The 19,930-nt window shown below is 38.4% G+C and overlaps 1 long non-coding RNA gene across 1 annotated transcript in view; it reads right to left on the bottom strand.

Annotated features, from left to right (window-relative positions):
* Positions 1–19,930, bottom strand: part of LOC131693043 (uncharacterized) — a 105,344-nt gene that overhangs the window by 62,358 nt on the left and 23,056 nt on the right. The window contains exon 2 of the long non-coding RNA XR_009306138.1: positions 15,986–16,228. This is a non-coding gene — a long non-coding RNA (uncharacterized LOC131693043). The remainder of the gene's footprint in view (positions 1–15,985; positions 16,229–19,930) is intronic.

Raw genomic sequence — 19,930 nt, 5'->3', positions numbered from 1 at the left:
ACATAGGTGCTATTATATACTTTGAAAACCTGTTTTAATCCACCTAGAGGTGCAATTGTGCCTTTCTCATTTCTCCAAACTATGATTTAGTAGCTGGTTCGTACAATATAACATTATGGTAATGTTTTTCATTCTTATTACACTTGGTAAGTATATATAAGAGCACCTTTTTGCATTCATCGCGGTATCGGTTTGAATCGGAGTTTTCTATGTGATCGCACTCCACAACCCGTAACTCCGGAACCGGAAGTCGGATGGAGATGGAATTTAATATCAGTTTCTAGGGAACACCTTTCATTTGAGACTAAGTTGATCAAATCGGTCTAGCCATTTTTGAGAAACCAATATAACCGTTATTCTGAATTTGGATGCTTCCGGATCCGTCGATGGTGGCCAGTGTGGCCAAAGAGACTTTGAATGACTGTTGGTGACCTAGATCTACAAATTCAACAAATGTGTTTACATTTTGGAAAAAAATTCACCTTTTTACATTCATCGCAGAATTCGTTAGAATCGGGATTTGCTGCGTGATCGTACGTATCACCCTGTAATTCAGGAACCAGAACTCGTATCCACACAAAATTCAACAGCAGCTGATGGACCTTTCATTTAAAATCAAGTTTGTCAAAATCGGTTCAGAAAATTCCGAGAAACCGATGTGGACAAATCAACAAATTTTGTTTTGTAACCATACTCTTCAACTCGTAATCCGGAACAAGATGTCGGTTGAAAATGAAATTCAATAGCAACCTATGGGAATATTATACCTTTCATTTGAATCTTAGTTTGTAAAAATCGGTTCAGTCATCTCCGAGAAACCGATGTGGACATTTTGTTAACAAATCCGCACATACACACATACATACATACATACATACATACATACATACATACATACATACATACATACATACATACATACATACATACATACATACATACATACATACATACATACATACATACATACACACATACATACACACATACATACACACATACATACACACAGATATTTTGCGATCTCGGCGAACTGAGTCGAATGTTATGAGTCGGTTAGAAAGTCGGTTTTTGGAGCAATTGCATAACCTTTCTATATGAGAAAGGCAAAAGAATAATATTTAGCTTAATCAGCATGAGTTCAATAGTATTTTCATGTGATTATATTTTGAAATGATGGTGGAATGGGTTTGAAAGTGGAGGGAATGGGGAGTTAGTAGAGTGGGAGTGGAGGATGCGTCAGAAATCCTTCATCTTATTTCGGTATACGGGATGGATGCAGGAAATGCGGGCGTGAGGGTGGTCCAAGGGGAGGGGAGTGATGAAGGATGGAGGTGTAAGGGCAAGACGGAGGGGGGGAGGGGGGCGGCGACGCAATACTCAACTGCATATTTTGTCTTCCATTTGAGACTTGGTTTGAGAAAATCGGTTCAGTCATCACCGAAGAACCGATTTGACTTTAATTGTGGAATATGCCCGGAATTCCGGACTTCCGGAATCGTCGATAGTAGGCAATATATTCAAAGAATGTTTGATTGGCAATCAGTGATCTAGATTTGCGATTAGAAGTTATTTGGTGACCATTTCAATAGTTTTTAGCCTCTGAGGTATTACGATTGTACCGATTTATATGGGAAATTCCAGTGTATCCTTACTAACACCCCTGTAACTCCGGAAGCAAGAGTCAGAACCGAATGAAATTCAGCAGCAGTCAATGGCATTACTATATCTTTCATTTGAAATCAAGTTTGTAAAAATCGGTAGAGAATTCGTTGGGGAATGGGTGTGATATTAGCTTAGGAACTTGGCGAGTTCCCCGGGGGCGCACATTGGCGGGTCTTCAGACAAAAGTCGGACAAAACCTCAAATGTTACCTAATTTGGCTGAAAATCACAATTCAAGCTAATTTTGAGGTGCTGAGCTCATTTTTGATGTCAAAAGTCGTAACATATTAAATGCTTTTTTTCCATACAGTGTCATTGAACCTTTCTTATGACTATGATCCCGTTTTCATGATAGATATTCCGTTACTGTTCACCAATGTCAGCAATATCATAAAAAATGAAGAACACTACTTTAAATCCATTGTATAACGTGTTGGTTTACTGTAGATTGTCTAACTATTTTACACAAAACACCATGCGCCTCCATATCAGCAACAAAGCTTTAAAATCTCCTTAAACCATTTTGCGCACCTAGGCGCAGAACGAGACCATGATATTCGAAAAGTAGAGGTTATTTCCCATAGAATATATACTATGTGACCGTTCCGAAATGATTCCGAAATTTGTACAGAACACTTTAGTGTAAAAAGTATTTTTGATCTAACCACCTCAAACATATTTAAACTAAAAAGTCATAGTTCCAAGCAAATTTACCAAATGTATTTTATTCACTAACCAAGTTCTTTCGTTTCTCTACACAATGAAACTAGTTGTGCCAAAATCGAACCAAAATCAAAACAGCTACATGCATTTGAAGTGAACAATAATGGTTTCGGAAATGGTTTCGGAAATGAAAATCATTAAAAAGTCCGAACTTCGCTACGTTTAAACTCATGTTAAACTCATGTATTCTTATCCAATGTTCATAAAATTTGGAATATACATCATTCAATACATGAGAAGTTTAGGAAAAATATAAAATATCAATAATTCAAAAATAAATTTTTGAGGTTTTGGCCAGCCTCCAGCCACTGTGGGGCGTCATGACCTGTCATAGGTGGCCAATTTGGTCAAAGCTGCTTTGATTGATCATTAGTGATCCAGACCCGCAAACTAGAGTAATGTTACATCAATTTTAATATGTTTTACATCATTTGAACATCATGGTGGTACCAGTTTATATGGGAATTTGCTGTGTGACCGCACTCTTCAACCCGTAACTCCGGAACCGGAAGTCGGATCAACTAAAAATTCAATAGCAGCTTATGGGAGCGTTATACCTTTCAGATGAAACTAAGAAAATCGGTTCAGCCATCTCTGAGAAAATTGTGTGAGTTTAAATGACACACACACACATACACACACACACACACATACATACACACACATACATACACACACAGACATTTGCCGATCTCGACGAACTGAATCGAATGGTGTATGACACTCGGCCCTCCGGGCCTCGGTTAAAAAGTCGATTTTTACAGTGATTGCATAGCCTTTCTTTATATGAGAAAGGCAAAAACCTGTTTTAATCCACCTAGTGGTGCGAACGTTCCTTTCTCTTTTATACAAACTATGATTCATTAGCTGGTTATGTTCAATATAATTGTGGAATTGTCTGTTACATTTATATTATACTTAGCACGTATTCAACGACTACCACGAAAGTCGACGCGGACACACTTTAAACAAGAAAACATAATATTTAGCTTAATCAGCATGAGTTCAATGCTATTTTTATGCGATCGTGTTTTGAAATGCTGCATGAACCATAGGTGGTGCTACTTCGTGGTGGTCAAAGCTACTTCGTGGTGGTGTGGTCAATGCTACTTCAATTGATCATTAGTGAGCTAGACCCGCAAACTCAAGTAATGTTGAACCCATATTAATATGTATTACATCATTTGGACATCATTAGCAGTTTATATGGGAATTTGCTGTGTAACTGCACTCTTCAACCCGTAACTCCAGAACCAAAAGTCGGATTAACTAAAAATTCAATAGTAGCTTATGGTAACATTGTACCTTTCATTTGAAACTAAGTTTGAGTAAATTGGTTCAGCCTCCTCTGAGAAAATTGTGTGAGTTTAAATGACACACACATACACACACCGATATTTTCCGATCTTGACGAACTGAATCGAATGGTACATAACACCCGGCCCTCCGGCTCTCGGTTAAGCCGTCGATTTTTACAGTGATTGCATAGCCTTTCTTTATAAAATATTAATACAGTGAAGACCCTATTTTATCAGCCCCCGATTTTGTCTACCTCCGATTTTATCAGCTTCGTCTGAAAATTTATAGTAGTTTAAAGGCTCTAGCAGATGAACCAAGTTGAATTCGAGTAAATCCTTTCTTGAGAATATTTTTCCTATCCTATAGATCCGAAATATGCAAAAATATTTTTTAAAAGTATTGCTCAGTCAGACCCCTTTAAGGGAAATTAAAACCAAATAATCAAAAAAGGGTTATGAGGCTATATCTAGGGACTAAAGAAAAATATTTTAAATTCCGATTGTATCATTGTCCCCGTTTTATCAGCCTAAAATTCACCAAGGGGCGATAAAAACGGGTCTTCACTGTAATACAGTTGACATAAAGAACATCGCGAAGAATTTTTGTTTGCCTACACAATTTCACATGTTTCAACCTGTAAAATTATGAACTGCAGTTCAGTGAGCTGTGATAGCTATTGCGCTGAGGTAAAGTTTATGTATGCCATTTATTGACCAAGGAACTATATGTCGGTATAGACCAGTCAGTAAAGAAACATACTCAGTGAGGAAATGTTCGCCGGCTCAAATCTACGTGATATCAGTTGCATTTTTTTAAAGTCTCGAGCTTCAACGAATCTATTAGAGCTACATTCGAAATCGAGAGATTTTCATGTCAGTTAAATTAGGAATGTAATCGAAGAATACTCGGTTGATGAAGATGGAGTTCTTAACTGACTTTTTCATACAAATTTTCCAGGCTATGCGAAGATATTGCCGAAGTCCCTGTTCTTTTCAATTAGTTTTTATTCTTGCGCAGTTGCTATTTATTCCGTGCAAAATAAGTAGTCTATATGGCCTCTGACTTTGGCGAGGCTAATCAACGATATGCCGTTTTTATTGTTGGTTAAGTGGAAACTCTCTTTCCAATAATTGCATGAACTAATTATTCTTTTCCGACCTTAGCGTAACGATGAGTTTTATGGCATAATTTGGTGGGCTTGTCTGAATTCATCTTTCCCATCATCGGGTTTGTCGACACATCATAAGCGTTATTTAAACTGTAGGTATCCTTAACATGTAGACACGGTCGGCAACCGACCTGCATCTGCAAACCCTTCATTGTTCCCGAACAATTAAAAAGACCATAATACTCCAATGGTCATGGTCCAATTTCACCCACACTGCATGGTATTTTGACTGGGATCAACCCATGAAAACACCATCATCAGGATCTGGTAGATCCCATATAAAAACCATATAGTGGTGCATTTAGGTTATTGAGACCATTTCGTGGTGTTTTGAAGGCTTCGAAATTTGGTACGCACCATGGTAAGCACAATAAAGTCCACTCTATATTCTACGTTTTCGTTGCGACTGTAGTAGATGCCGTACTTGAACGAGGTACCCGTAGTTAGGTTTACTTCTGCGAAGGGGCACAATCTGTACCTACACTTTTTGAGGCTTTCGAGTGGACAGTACACCGGAGTTACTTACTTCATCTCCACTAAGATTGCTCGTACCCCGGCTGGTACGGGGGGAAATAAGGGATAGGCGTTCGGTATCAAAGATGAACAACTACATAGTGGAGCCTCATGTATACAACGTAATAACGTAAATTTAAAACTTATCTTTAAAGGCATTTTGATAATCGAAACTTGCAGAATTTAACTATTATTGTATTGGATTAAAAAATATTTTCGCTTCAATATTTTAGAATCGTAAAATCCTACCAAAACACTGTACTAGACCTGGCTAAACATGTACTCACACCATGCGCGAAACTCCTTCGAAGAAGGAAAATAGCGCTATTAACAAAGTGAATCGATCAGGTTGATAGAAACCTAAAGAGTCTCTGTGTGTTTTCATAAATGTCGTTCTCATCGAACCGGAATGAGTATTTGAAGAATGACTGATATAACGAATTATCGACAAAAAAGCTCAAAGCGACTTTTCAAAAGGCAGATTGTATCTCTTATAGATTCAAGACGAACAACCACAGACTAATAGACATAACACTATAAAGAAATTCCTACAAAAAAAATCGATCCGTTAATTTTTCAAAACACTAGCTCCAGTTTTTATACACTGTCCCAAGCACTCATTGGCTGGTGGGTCACCGCGGTCATATGTTTGTAAAGAATGTTGATGTTTTGTCGCAAACATCGCTTCAAACAGATGTATTTAGAAATACAGCGAAGATTCGTTTTTATTGTTTATCGTTTTTATTGTTTAGTTTAGGCTGACAAAATGGAAATATTGACAAAATCGGGACACAGTTTTGTTTCTTTTTAGTTCACCGAAGCTATTAAAATATTCTGCGGTAGTCCCTAGACATATACCCATAACCCTTTCTAACTTTTTAGTACAAATTTCCCTATTTCTAGCGCAAAATTAAAAAAAAAAAATGGTTTGTTTATTCTGACATATTTTGAATTTTTAAGAAAAGAGAAGTATGTTCCAGAAAAGGTTTGATCGAATTTAACTGGCACGTCTTCTAGAGCTCATAAAACAATTTTTGCATTCAAGGCAGACCAAATCGGATAAAAAACTGATTACATCACGGTTAGACAATATCGGCACTTCACTGTAACAATAATAATAAAAAAAAACTCCTTCACTTCCATCGATTCTCATCGCTGCTGTACTTTCGGTCCATGATTATTGCCCTATCAGAGCACATTACGGAGCAGAGTGAAAGTCCAGCTTCAAACCTGATCCCCCTGTCGTAGTGACGAAAACAAACAGCCGGAAAAACGCCGGGACGCCAAAAACAGTTCGTTTGGTTTGCGTGCTGTGAACAGCAGAGTTAAACCAAATTTTGGGACTTTATGTCGGTAGGTATCTACTTTTATACAACACAACATCAAATCGCAAACGCGTGTGCGTGGGGAGCACCGGGCCTCCAACGCACATGTGATCCCGCTACCGATGCCGGGCTGGGCTGTCCGTTCTCATCATACGCACCGAACCGGTGATGATGAAGAGAATAGTTTTACTCTCTCTTCCTGGGTTGTTGCTGCTAGGCCACGCGTTGCTGTTATTTTTGCTGCCCATGTCAAATGGAGAACACTCATCGGGACACGGAAGGTCAATGCCCCTTTCGCACAACAGCGCCTAGGGTGACCAGGTGGTTGGAGCTATATTTGTTGTTTTCAAATGTGAAAAAGCAAATCGTTTAAGCATTCGAGTTGTTTTGAAAATATTTACATTCATTGCGTAGAAAGCTCATTTTTTTGAAAATACCTGGTAATTAGTAATATAATAAAAATGAAAAATTCTCAATAATCTTTTAGCTCCCAGCAAAAATGCGACGTAGAATAGCGCTGATCGATCATATGATTTACAAAATGAAAATCATTCACTATTACACAAATCTCAACTGATACACTCATTGTTGTACATATCCAATCTAATCTTTCGCACACACTTTCACGCGATTCGGTGCTTTTCGTCGTCGCAATCGCTAATAAGGTTGCTTTTAATTTAGCGATGATTCAGTCAATTGAGTTTACAATACACTATTAGACAAAAAGGAGAACTGATCACAATCGCGTGATATCTACACTGCGCACCCACACGCATATTTTCGCACCGAAGTTTGATTGTATGCCGAAAAAAATTCAAGCGGAATTCAAGTCCTATGATTGAAAGAGTCGGACGTGTGTAGGAAAAACGCAAGATTCCGACAACTTAAAGATGTATTGTCAGGTCTATTAACCTTGATACGCACGCATCACATTGCAAAAGGGGCGGCATAATGCGGAGACTTGAGAATGCTCAAATCGTTTGCATTGCTTTATGGCGAAAAAGTAATCCTCTGCCTCGGGAATACGGCTGCTAACAACCATTTGTTAAGCAACGTTATCAAACGAAATGCAAAGTATGGCTGCTGCCGGGTGTTTGGCTGCGCGATTAGAGAGGCTCTTATCTAAGTGGGTCACAACACAACCAGCGCAACACGCAAACAGACGACCGGGATACGGGTAGATGTTGCGAAATACTGAGTGCGGAAATTTGTTTCCTTTAGCTAACATCCTAATATTACATTATTTGATGTTTTCGATTATTTTATGCCTGTTTAACAATTAATAACTAAAATACACTTTAAGCGAAAATTTCGGAAAATCCGACAAGCACAGATGTTGACATTTAACAGACAAGTTTTCTTTCTCAGCTATTGAAATTATCGGTACTTGATGAGTAAGGGTTCGTCCGGATTTGCGTTGCGTTGCGTAAGCATGGTATACTTCGTATATTGCAGACTGATGATATTCATTTCCACCCAGATTACTTTGGGTATAATAATTGATGCAGTCCAAGCGAGAATTACGCCTGAGAACCACCATTGCGGGCCACGATCATCTTTACCGTAACTTGGGATACGAGAAAGGAAGTGTTGATGTGATACTTACTTAATGGAAGGCCCCGATTCAGTGACACTTCCATAAGTACCACGGATTAGGTAGTGGGTGGGTTATTAGTCAGGATTCGCCTCAAGCAATCGATGCGACTGAGAATATATTTTCGTGCATAAAATGTTTGAATAGTTTATTGACTGTAGGATACGTAAATGTTCTAGATGTGAAGGGGTTTACACTCTGGGTAACCGTAGTAACCAAACCGAGAGTTTGTTTCATCGAAAACAACTTTAACTCTGGACAGTCGGCTGTCGGGAATGTTGTCGACAGTATAAAATGGAGCATAAACAATAAGTTTAAAAGTGGTATTGTGGACCATTCAAAAATTATAAAGATTGCCAAATACAAACTAACTTTCTCTTATATGATTTCAATTTTTCTTTTTTTTGTAGGAACACAATACTACCACTGCACGCAAATTGTCCTTGTTTTTTGGAATCTCCTATATACATCGTACAATCGTGCGTAAAGCGGCCGATTGGATCAAAACGCATGACGTGCTCCCCATCCCATTTGTGTCACTATTTATCATAGCTCTTCCCCCTAATAGTGTGACAGAATTTATAAATGGTCCTTTATAGGTAATATCACAAGCATATTGAGATCTCTAAACTTAAAATTTTTCACCTCGTTCGAGTAAACGTTGCGATATTACAATTAAGACTCGAAACAGAAAAATATCGATGCTGCAACAACATGTTTTCAATGTTCGTCGTGATGTGAAACCACGTGTGGCGACTGGATGCCCAGGAAAACTACCGCCATTCGTGAAGTTTATATGTATATATTCAAATCAGTATCGATGATTACAAATGGCCAATCCTCTTCGCCAAATAATCACTCTCCAAAGGAGGTTTATATAGCATAAACTTGTTGGTAGAAGCCATTGGGAAGTCTTACTAGACAGTAGGCTCGACTGTAGTTCACCAAAGAACAACTAAAATCGGCTGGATCCGAAAATTGAAAAGAAGAAAGGCAGGATATCTTCTGCTCAGATAAGCCAAGACTTAAGAGTGTAAAAAGGTTGGATTGGATGGGAAACGATTGGTTCGAAGTTCAGAAAATTTGGGATGTTAGTCACAATATATTCAAACATGGAGAAGTGAATATTATGGATGAAGGTTCTTTCTCTTGGTACGAAGTTGGTCCGATTTGCAGGATCTATATTATGGTGTTATGGGCCAATATTTTTATGCTGAGATCTTTAGAGATTCTATACTTACATATGCTGAGTGATAAATATATTTGATGTGCCGATTTATACAAGATAATGAACCGAATAGCTAGCTCAATTTCCGGTCCTAAAACTAAATCAAAACTTGTAACAGATCGTTCAAAAAATAATTGACCTGGAGAAACCACGGCCTAATGAGAGATATCCAAGAAGCATTGTCCGCCATTCTAACTACTACAAGCCACACTGCGGCTCACTCAATGTCGAGCAGATTCTCATAATTAATAAGAATATGAGAACCAACAATAAGAATATGAATACTAACAAATACTAAACATAGAACCTTCAGACTGGATCATTAACTCATTTAATTCAATTTTTGCAATAGTTCTGTAAATTGTCGCTTTGCTGCTAATTTTTAAGTTTACATACAATTTCTTTTAACTTCTATGCTAAGGCGGTAGAAATGTTCTATTCTCATCTTATTCATAAAAAGTAATAATAAATTAATTGACTTGTGTAAAACTAACTCCATATTCAACGAGACAAAATATAGATCAGGACTAATTTTGCATTTGGTATAATCTGGTAATATTGTTCTGCCCGTCACTGTATGTATATTGTTATTCACGAATGCACAATTCTTCTTGGCACAATACAGATATTTTAACCAGTCAGAAAACAATTAAGTTATGTTTTATTGGGCTTGAGCCATGAGAAAACAAGAGATTGCAACATTAAAATGCATTGTCAAATTATTCTTATTTTTGAAGATATTTGACTGTTCATATTGCTTACTGTTATCACAGATAATAGACTTTTCTCAAAAGTTGTGTCTGAAATTTATGCCGATTGTGGTCTGTTTAAAGTACTTTTTCAAAACAATGCAAATTAAAAAAATTCGAATGTAAATAGATAAAAGCAGTGAGCATGTGATCGCATTATTTCTTTCTTTTTTTAAGTTTGATTACAGAGTATTGAAATTATCCCTGCTTTAAATTTAATTTTAAGATTCTATACTACCTTGACCACCAGACGTCTGCTTATTTCCAGATAAATCAGTCCTCGTCGCATTGCTTCACCCGACCAATATGTGCATTCTTGATGGACTCAGTCAGCCTGGGTTCAAAGACTGCTGAAATGTTCATTGTCATCAGCACAATCAAGCGAAAGTACACACATGTACCTACTGCCAGAAGAAGGGACTCGAGGGCTTGCAGTATGTAACCGTAATGAGTGTGGAATGCAACGGGCAATTAACAATGAAACCTGAAAGTTGCTGCACTGCGCGATGCATAAAATGTATGCCCCTAGAAAGGGCCCCCTTCCGTCCATAGATAGAGTCCTGCACGTTGTCTGTGACCGTCGACAACATCGTCGTCAGCGTTGGAGAAACAGTGCGCGCGAATGGGCCACTAAAAATAGCGCGCCTTCTGTGTCAGCCGATTGTTTTAGGATAGGCGAAAAATGTGAAGGGTTCACAGGCGCAACTAACAAACCAAAATATACCTACAACCAACAGACATAAAAATGCTGCTTAGATAGCGTCGTTGGCCGGAGAAACATGACTACATACTGCCTTTGGCAATGGGAGACGGATGCATACATGTTTTCGCTTTGCTTTTTTTCGCATAGAGTTCATGAACGCCGAGTTTCGGCTTTCGTAGCCAGGAGACAGCCCCGAGCCGAGCGATAGGTCATGGTTTGTTATTGTTGAAAAATCGCTGGTTGGTTACATGGTTATGCAGTTGCTAGGGAGTTAATCTCAAGCGTTGACTGGCACTGGGGAGTGGTCCGAGATTATTTATAATCCAGCGCTGAGTGTATGCAACAAGGAAGGTTGGCAATGCTATTACACAGTAGGAATAAATGGTGTGGAAACATGTAGTGGGGAGGAAATATTTAGTTTCATTATGATAACTTTGTTGATTTGAGCAGACGAATTTCGTTGCTGTTTGAACTTTAGTTAGTTGATTGGCGCAAGATGTCGAAGTCCATATCGATATTATTTTCAAACTTTTATGAGAACCCCGCACAACGGCTTCCCAGTTTATTGACATGGTGGAGTGCGGGGAGGGTGGTTTGATATGATTCTAATTTGAAAGTCCCTGATTCCCCTAATGCTCGCAATGCTCACCGTATAAAGTAATATCCACTAGATTCCGCTGGGTGGTGTATTTCCGAATCGGGGATAAAGCAGTTAATATAGTGAAACTGTCTCGAGCACTAACTAATCAGAATCCGACTGTAACTCAGATCTCACTTGTTCGGGTAAACCATTTACGTGTTCTAGTGAATGACCTGGGCAAACAAGATTGCTTTCTGTGAGCGCTTTACGCTGGAATTTATAGCCTAGGTAGCAATGGACGTAGAAATTGACGGGATTGTATCCGAATAGGGCCAATTAAATTTGATTTCTAACAAGGAGTACGCACCACTTCCAAGGACACAAAAACCCCAAGTGTCCCCTTTTTTCAAAAAGACACTCAGTCCAGTCATGAACTAATAAAATTTTCTGACATCATGGACTTAATTTTCACACCTTTCAATGTTACTGATTCTTCTAAAAGTCTTCTGATGCATTTTCTTCCTATAGTGCGAACATTTTTGAAGCAGTTGACTGCAAAATGCCCCTTCCTTGCAGCGATCGAATCCTTCGATGAAAAACCCGTCGAATGAGGTCAGTTTTTCAATCACTGTTCTTCAGTGGCACTGCAGAAAGGGTCTGAAAATTGACTCTTTCAAATTATTACTAAATAGTTTAAAATGTGATGTTTGCGCATTATGTGCAGCTTGGTCTACTTCCATAACTTTAATATAATTCGTCTGGATCGAGAAAATCCAGGTGGAGTAATTTTGCGAATTAAAAGTGCTATTCCTTCAACCGAATTAACCTCCCTTCGACACCAGGTATTGAAATTGTGGCTTGTCAAGTTCTAATCAAAGTCAAAGACCTTTGCATTCCATTTCATCTACATTCCTCCTAGAGCCCCGATAGGGCACTGAACGCTTTGCGATTTCACAGAATCTTTACGCGGCTGGTTCTTGGAGATTTTAACTCGCACGGTATGGTATGGGGTTGTCTTCACAATGATAATAGATCAACATTCATCCAAGGTCTTAGCGACAATTTCAACATGACCATCTCAACCGCGGGAGAAATGACATGGTTTCATACACCACCAGCAGCGCCATCGCTATGCTGTACATCGCTACAGTTAGTATGCATGTGAAAGGTAATCCTGATATACGCGGTAGAGATCATTTGCATATCGTAATTTCAATTCCTAACAATAAATTTCTCGCATGACCTGACAAGGAACATTAATTGGAAGAGTTACGCGGCCGCGACATCCGATAAAATCGAATTCACTCAAGAACTTCCTCCGGAGGAAGAGTACGGGTTTTTGACTGGCTTTATTCTCGACAGCGCGAATCAAGTTCAGGCTAAACCAGTACCCGACGCGAACATCCACGAACGTTCTTCCATCCCGTGGTGCGACGAAAACTGCTAAGTACTGTACACAAAGAAGTCCACTGTGTGTAAGGCCTTCCGGAACAACGGGTTACTGAACAGTCTAATGAAAGCAAAAAAACACGCAGTTATTGGCACCGGTTCGTCGACGGGTTAACGAGAGAAACAGCGATGAGCATTCTCTGGGATACGGTTGGACGTATGCGTAACCGAAACAGTACCAACGAGAACGTGGAATATTCAAACCGCTGGATTCACGTCATCTATGGTGGAGTTCTCACTTGCTCTCTTATTATGTAATGTGATAGAATCGAAGTCAACTTGCCAACGAATCTGCCTGACACTGCAAAAAGGCGTTTGTTGAATTTATTTAGCAGGTTCCTTGAGCGTAACATTGCCCCTTATGGCTGGAGGTAAGTGGAGATCTTCGCCATTTCAAAACCAGCCTCCAACCACAATTCGTACTGGCTGATTCCAATACCTTCCTGCATCCGAAAGTTGTTCGAGAAAATGATCTTGTTTCACCTAACTAATTAGGTTGAACTAAATGAGTTACTATCAGATACACAAATTGGCTTCCGCAAAGGTAAAGAAACGAACGATTACCTAGCATTACTACTGAAATCCAAATGGCCTAGGCTAGCAGAGAGCCGGTTCTTGGATATTAGGGAGTTTTGACTCAGTTTCTATCAATGTTATGTCAGAGATGCTACACAAGCATTGTTTTTCAATGATTTAAAATAAATGTTTGCTAAAGTAGTTGCCTGAAAAGCACAAGCAACTTTTTCATGGCGATATAACAACATCGCTGCATCACTAGCTACATGGGTCTTCCCCAGGGCTCATGTCTAAGTCCCCTACTCTACAATTATTAGTTGAATGACATTGACGATTGTCTTTTCAATTCATGCACGCTAAGGCAATTTCCAAACAACGGGGTTTCTGTTACAGAGCCTAAATCTACCGATTTGCATGGACCATTACAAGATACTTTGAACAATTTGTCTGCTTGGGCTCTTCAGCGGGTTTTAAGTTCTCCATGGAGAAAACTGGAGTTGGTCGATTATTCTAGGAAGCGTGAGCCGGCGTAACTCTAGCTTCTATTAATGGATGGCCTTCACACTTAAATATCAGGCCTTCACATTTAAATATCACGGGACCGGGTTCGACTCTAAAGGTACCTGGAGATGTCACATTAGGTATCTCAATCAGAAATGCCAACAAATGGTCAAGTTTCTTCGGACAATAACTAGAACATATTTTTTGTTAGAGGAAACTTTGCCGCTGCGACCACTATTCAGGTTATCTTTGGTGGGTGCCACTGTTTGCTCTACATGTTACAAATTACCCGAATCCAATGTAGTTGGAAGCGAGTTGTTTGTTTGTCCACATGTGTCGTCCCAATCGGGCAGTACACTATTAATGTAACTAAGGATCCGTTTGGGACAGGTATGCCATACCTCGTTAGGCGTCATAAGATGCCTTTCGAAGTATCGCTTCCTTCGAAGAAATAGTACTGCACAATGGCAGAGAACATGTTCCTCTCGGGCTAGTAGTTACAGATTGCTCATCCAATACGATGGCTTGAGCACGTTGGTGATTGAAAACTTTGAGAGGCTCGTCGAGCTTAATTAAATCTGATTTAGGTCCTTGTAGTTCAACTACAAGGCACAGAGCATCAATCCGTTTTCATATAATCCCAATTGTGTCCGATTATTAGATATTTCTGAATCAATTGTATTCTTCGACACAACCATGAAGGAAGAGATTCGTGGAATCCCGGACCACATACGCTCGCAAATGATTCCCAATATATTTTATAAAAATTCGGAGAAGTCGATTGTGACAAATTTTTTTTTATTCATTTCATTTATTTGATAGACACAAATGCGTTAGCTTGGCGGTGCCAAATTCTTTTGTTTTTAAATTTTGGATATTTTAAAACTAGGAGGTTACAATGTTGAAATGCTAAGACTAGAAATAAGATTCTGGGGGTGGGCGTAGCGTATTGGTAAATCGATTGCCTTGTACGCAGCGCACCTGGGTTCGAGTCCCGACCCCGCACATAGGGTTAGAAATTTTTCATAAGAGATTTTTCTAACCCGAAGAGGCGAATGACCTTAAGGTTAAAACCTCTATAATCGAAATAAAAAAAAAAAAAAAAAATAAGATTCTATATACAAGAGAGGGGGCAAAAGGCTTGTGACAAAATGTTCTACACTAAAGGATCAAATCTCGATGGGTCCACTAGCTTCGATATATTCAATAAGTTTGTCCGGAATTTCCATTCAAAGAGAATTTTGACAGTTGGCTTTTAAGCCGTAATCATATGTTTGTTGAGAATTTACAACCACAATCAATGCATAACATAGACGAAAAAATCCCTTTCAATTTCAAGCGATGAATAACTGTCCCTCTCGTAGCACGATCGAGGCTCAGGCTCACAAAAAAAGTAAAAACCCGTAATCATGTTGAGGAAATAGAAAGCAAGGTGAGCAAAAGCATGACCATAGAAAATAGCGAAAACACGAATCTTCCAGATCATGTTCTCCAATTGCTGCCAGTCTTGTTCGATGTTCCGCCAGCCATGAAACGATCCTCGCATTCACGGCCCCACATCACGGAGAGTCCCATGCTTACAACCGATACAGTTAAGCAGCCGGTATGGAAGTGGGAGCACCACGAGTGTGCGCGAGAGTGAGAGACTTAAAACCTAAATGAAAGTGACCGCATCGTAGAGGGAAACGACGCGACGTTGAACTTCGCAAATGGCGTAGCGGTAAAATAATGGCATGTTGGTGCATTGAAATCGAGAGGCTCGGCGTCGGTTCCGCTCGCGGTGGTAAATAATTACGTTTGCAGTCGAACTTGGCAGGAGAGAGATAGTAGGGATAATGATGTTGGTATGATCATCGGAGCATAAATATGAAAAAAAAACAGTGGCAAACAAGCAAAAACACGGGAATTAAATTTGGTTGATGTTGTTGATAAAAAAAAATCCAATTTATTAAAAATTATGAACGAAGGCTTACCTTGAATCCATTGAGTTATCCATTATCGCCTGCCATGGTGGTAGGAAGTCTGTAGAGAAAAAATAATGCTTCACGCCTATCGAACCTTTCTTCGTTTTCAGAACTCGCACACTTCGATGGTTTTGGTTGTTGAGAAGTTGATGCACTTTTCATTTACACTAGCATATATTACATAAACTGCCCTTCAGTGAAACTTCTACGCAAACTGCAACGCACACCTGTCACTTAATCGTTTTCGATTTCCTGAAAAGAAGAAACAAAAACAAAGAAAACCAATCAAAATCATTAAAGAAGACTTGCGTGCAGTACATTGTTTTAGGTTTGCAACTCGCGCGTCTGCACATGAACCAGGAAAAGGTAAATAGCTGTGGTGCATTTTTGAGCAGCACGCATCTAAAAATAAGATTTTCATTTGCATTGCAAGCGACGGTCACATTCGGGGCGGACAGTTTGGTCAACCGTCTCCGTACACGCACTTAAGAATGGTTTTCGTTATGCCGATGCAGTGCATAATCCCGCGATCCTGGCTTTGTAGAACTGATTATTATCGCAAAAAATCACAAACGACACAAAAATGTCGCAACAATGCACACTTAGAAAATAGCATTAGTCTTTTAGGAGGTCGAAGAAAAGTATATATATCTTAACCGTTGTGTGTCCGACGCGGTACCCGGGTACCTTTTTAAGTTTCAATTAATAAAATTCCTATGTTTTATCCATAGCTGGAAATTGAAACTTTGTGACATCTTAGAACTTCACTAAGTCAAGCTTTTGGGTTAATAATATTGTTGATATAGTAAGGGTGGGAGTGAGGAGAGGCTCCTGAATTTTTTTTACTACGTAAAATGCCCGTAACTAAGGTAATATTCAACCGATTTCGATACTTTTGGCCGTTTTGGATTCAGAAACTCATCCACTTTTGGACTTGGTAAAAATGAATCGGGTTACTTCATTCGGTTCCCGGGAATCCGGGTTTCCGGAAGTAGGTTCCAGTGCTGGGGTACTATTTGCGAACTTCAATGGAATACTAGCAATATGGGTATCAAAATTCTTGGAATTGCATCAGTAGGCTGTATCTCGTGGTTTTGGAACCATTTGGCGATTTCACCCCGGAACGGACATTCCGGAGCAGGTTCCCGTGGGGCCGTGAGTGGCATTCCATTCCAATTCCATTTTTCAAATTGCCATAGGGTCCCGTAACAATAAAAACAGACTTCCGAGACAATTTGAAGAGTTTTGATACTAATATTGCTAGTACATTATTAAAATTTACAAATCATATCCTAGTACTGGAACATTACTCCGGAAAATCCGGATTACCAAAAACCGGATCCATTATTCCGGTTCTATTGTATAGAATAAAAAAGTGGACGAGTTCCTGAATCCAAAATATCTAAAAGTATCCAAATCGGCTAAAGGAAGCCATAGTTATGAGCATTTCAATTTGTGGGTACCCGGGTACCCTCGTTGGCCTATTAAAGGTATTTTTTTTTGTTGGACACATAACTGTTAAAATATGTTTCCAATGCAAAGAAATCTGATTTCTCGGTTGATGTTGGTTTGAATCTTTCTAGATGTATTACAGTAATGACCCGTTTTTATCAAACAACCGAAAAATAATAGTTGATAAAACGGGGAAGTTGATAAAATCATGATTTTTTTGTCTTCATTTTTCCATCAAACATAATTAAAAACAACCCGCGAGCTATCTCAAGTTGTTAGTTTGCAGAAAAATTTAATCTAATGGTCTATCGGTGCAAAAAAATGTATTTAACCGAACTATCCGACGGGTGTATAATCCAACTTGCAAGTATGGGATCGATATGAAATTTTGTAAATAGACTCATTATGAATGATAATACATTATGTCAACGAAATTTAACAGATAAACTTCCTAAAATCACGATGTAGACATTATTCATTGATTAATTAAACACAAAACGTTGGTCGTTCATTTCCATTCTACGCACATGATGCAAAACTGACAGCTAAGAAAACTGTGATCGAAGATGAAAATTAAATTCGCTATCTGGAAACTAACTGTGCATCAAATAAGGCTTCACAGTTTAAGAATACGTTCATATCCAATGCTTCCAATGTTAATAGTCCAGTTTTTCATTAGAAACATTCAATTTACCAAAGTTTTTACGAAAAATGCTCATTGGGAAAATCTGATAAAAATCGGGAAATTTCGAGCATGTTAATCCTGCCACGATCCATGCAAATGATGTTGTTTATTCATTTTGTTTACGCAAGTGAGCGCTGAGAGTTTTCTTGTTAAGCGGGTGACTTTTAGTTTTACTAAAATCAGAAATAGATGCGTTCTCCATGTTTTAAGTTTTTGGAAGCGACGACAGTGATGAATAATTTGGTAGCATTGATCTCAGTATTGTAGCTATTAATGTTGTACCCTTCTTTTTGTTAAAGAAATATTCTCTTTCCACAAATTTCATATTTTTTGGTTATTTTATTAGTAGAAATTTCAACATTGGGACAAACAGATTTGATATTTTTTAGGGTTTGTCGTCATCAACCAATATTTCGTACTGGATTTCAAAGTGTTTCGAATAGACACCCGTATTTTATTATAAAGATGAGCCTGGGTCTATGGCTTTCAACTGACATGACCCATTCTCGTTGGTTCGAACTGATGACTTGGATAACAAAAGAGAACATGAACAAGACAGTAGCTGATTCAATTCGAATTTTGTTAAGTTATGACTCAAACACACTGGCAGGAGATGGTTTAATTGGGATAGACAAACAGATATCACACTATTAGAGACAAATATGCGCTAAATTGTATCCTTCGGATCGGTGTTCACAGACAGTTCGAGAAAATATTATTCGTTTAAATTTTGTTAGCAGTTTGGCATAAACTATAACATAATAAAAAATAGTATTACTAAGCATACAATACTTAATATATACGGCATCTCTTCCAATTGTTATGATTTCCACCGATAATATGTCAAAGTGTGTTAGTTTATCATAAAAACACACCTTGCCTGTTTTTTTTTAATTTAAGCAAAATGTGATTCTAGTTCATCAATTACCTTCAATAGGACCAAAATTGGGTAAACTACCCTACATTTCGACTACTACCTAACAGTGCAGAATCGATTACCTTAACTGAATACAATTAGATGATTGAAAGTCAGAATTACTGGTATGGAAGAATAAATTTATGGGAGGTTGATAAAATCGGGTACAAAAAGTTCATAAAATCGGGGGTGCAAAAAACGGGAGTTTATAGAAACGGGCGGAACTGTATCAAGCACATTTTGTTGGAGCTCATCTTTTTATTGAAGTTTATAACTTGTATGAAAATTGAGTGTGGCTGACTAAAATAATTTTATCTAATGTAGAAATGATTGTGAATTATTATTCACAGGATTCGCTTTTAAAATTGATTGGGTTTCCATGCAGCCTAACAACTTGTTGACAACAACACCTGCAAGCGAATTTCTTTCCTGATTTAACCAACGATGCGATTTTTGCACCGATAATCGGACGACTGGGCCAAAATTATCGTCACTTACTTCTTACAAACAATATAAATAATGGTTACCCCTGGACACAACTCACAATACCAATTATTTTTATTGGGATATTCTGAGTATTCAGGTTTGTGGACAATATTTTAAGTCTGAAGAACTATGTGCAACTGGAACCAAGTTACTATTGGTGAAAGAAAGGATTGATACCAAAGGTTTTTGAAAAACTCTGCCTAGTTAATCGTATGTTTATGCAGGTGACTGACTGACTGAGTCCAAATTAGCATGGAAGGGCACAAAATGAGGAAATTATAAGTGGTTAAGAAATGTCAATGTGATAATTAATAAAACACCTTTATTCACAGAGTAGTCAAAGTCGTTAGATAATACTGAGAGTTTAAATATGTCAGCAGAGAATACACCTTCTGCTATGTTAAAGCTTTTGACG

Source organism: Topomyia yanbarensis, chromosome 3 (genome assembly GCF_030247195.1).
Source record: "Topomyia yanbarensis strain Yona2022 chromosome 3, ASM3024719v1, whole genome shotgun sequence".
NCBI lineage: Eukaryota > Metazoa > Arthropoda > Insecta > Diptera > Culicidae > Topomyia > Topomyia yanbarensis.
Note: the sequence above shows the minus strand (reverse complement) of the source record. Positions and strands in the feature narration are given on the sequence as shown.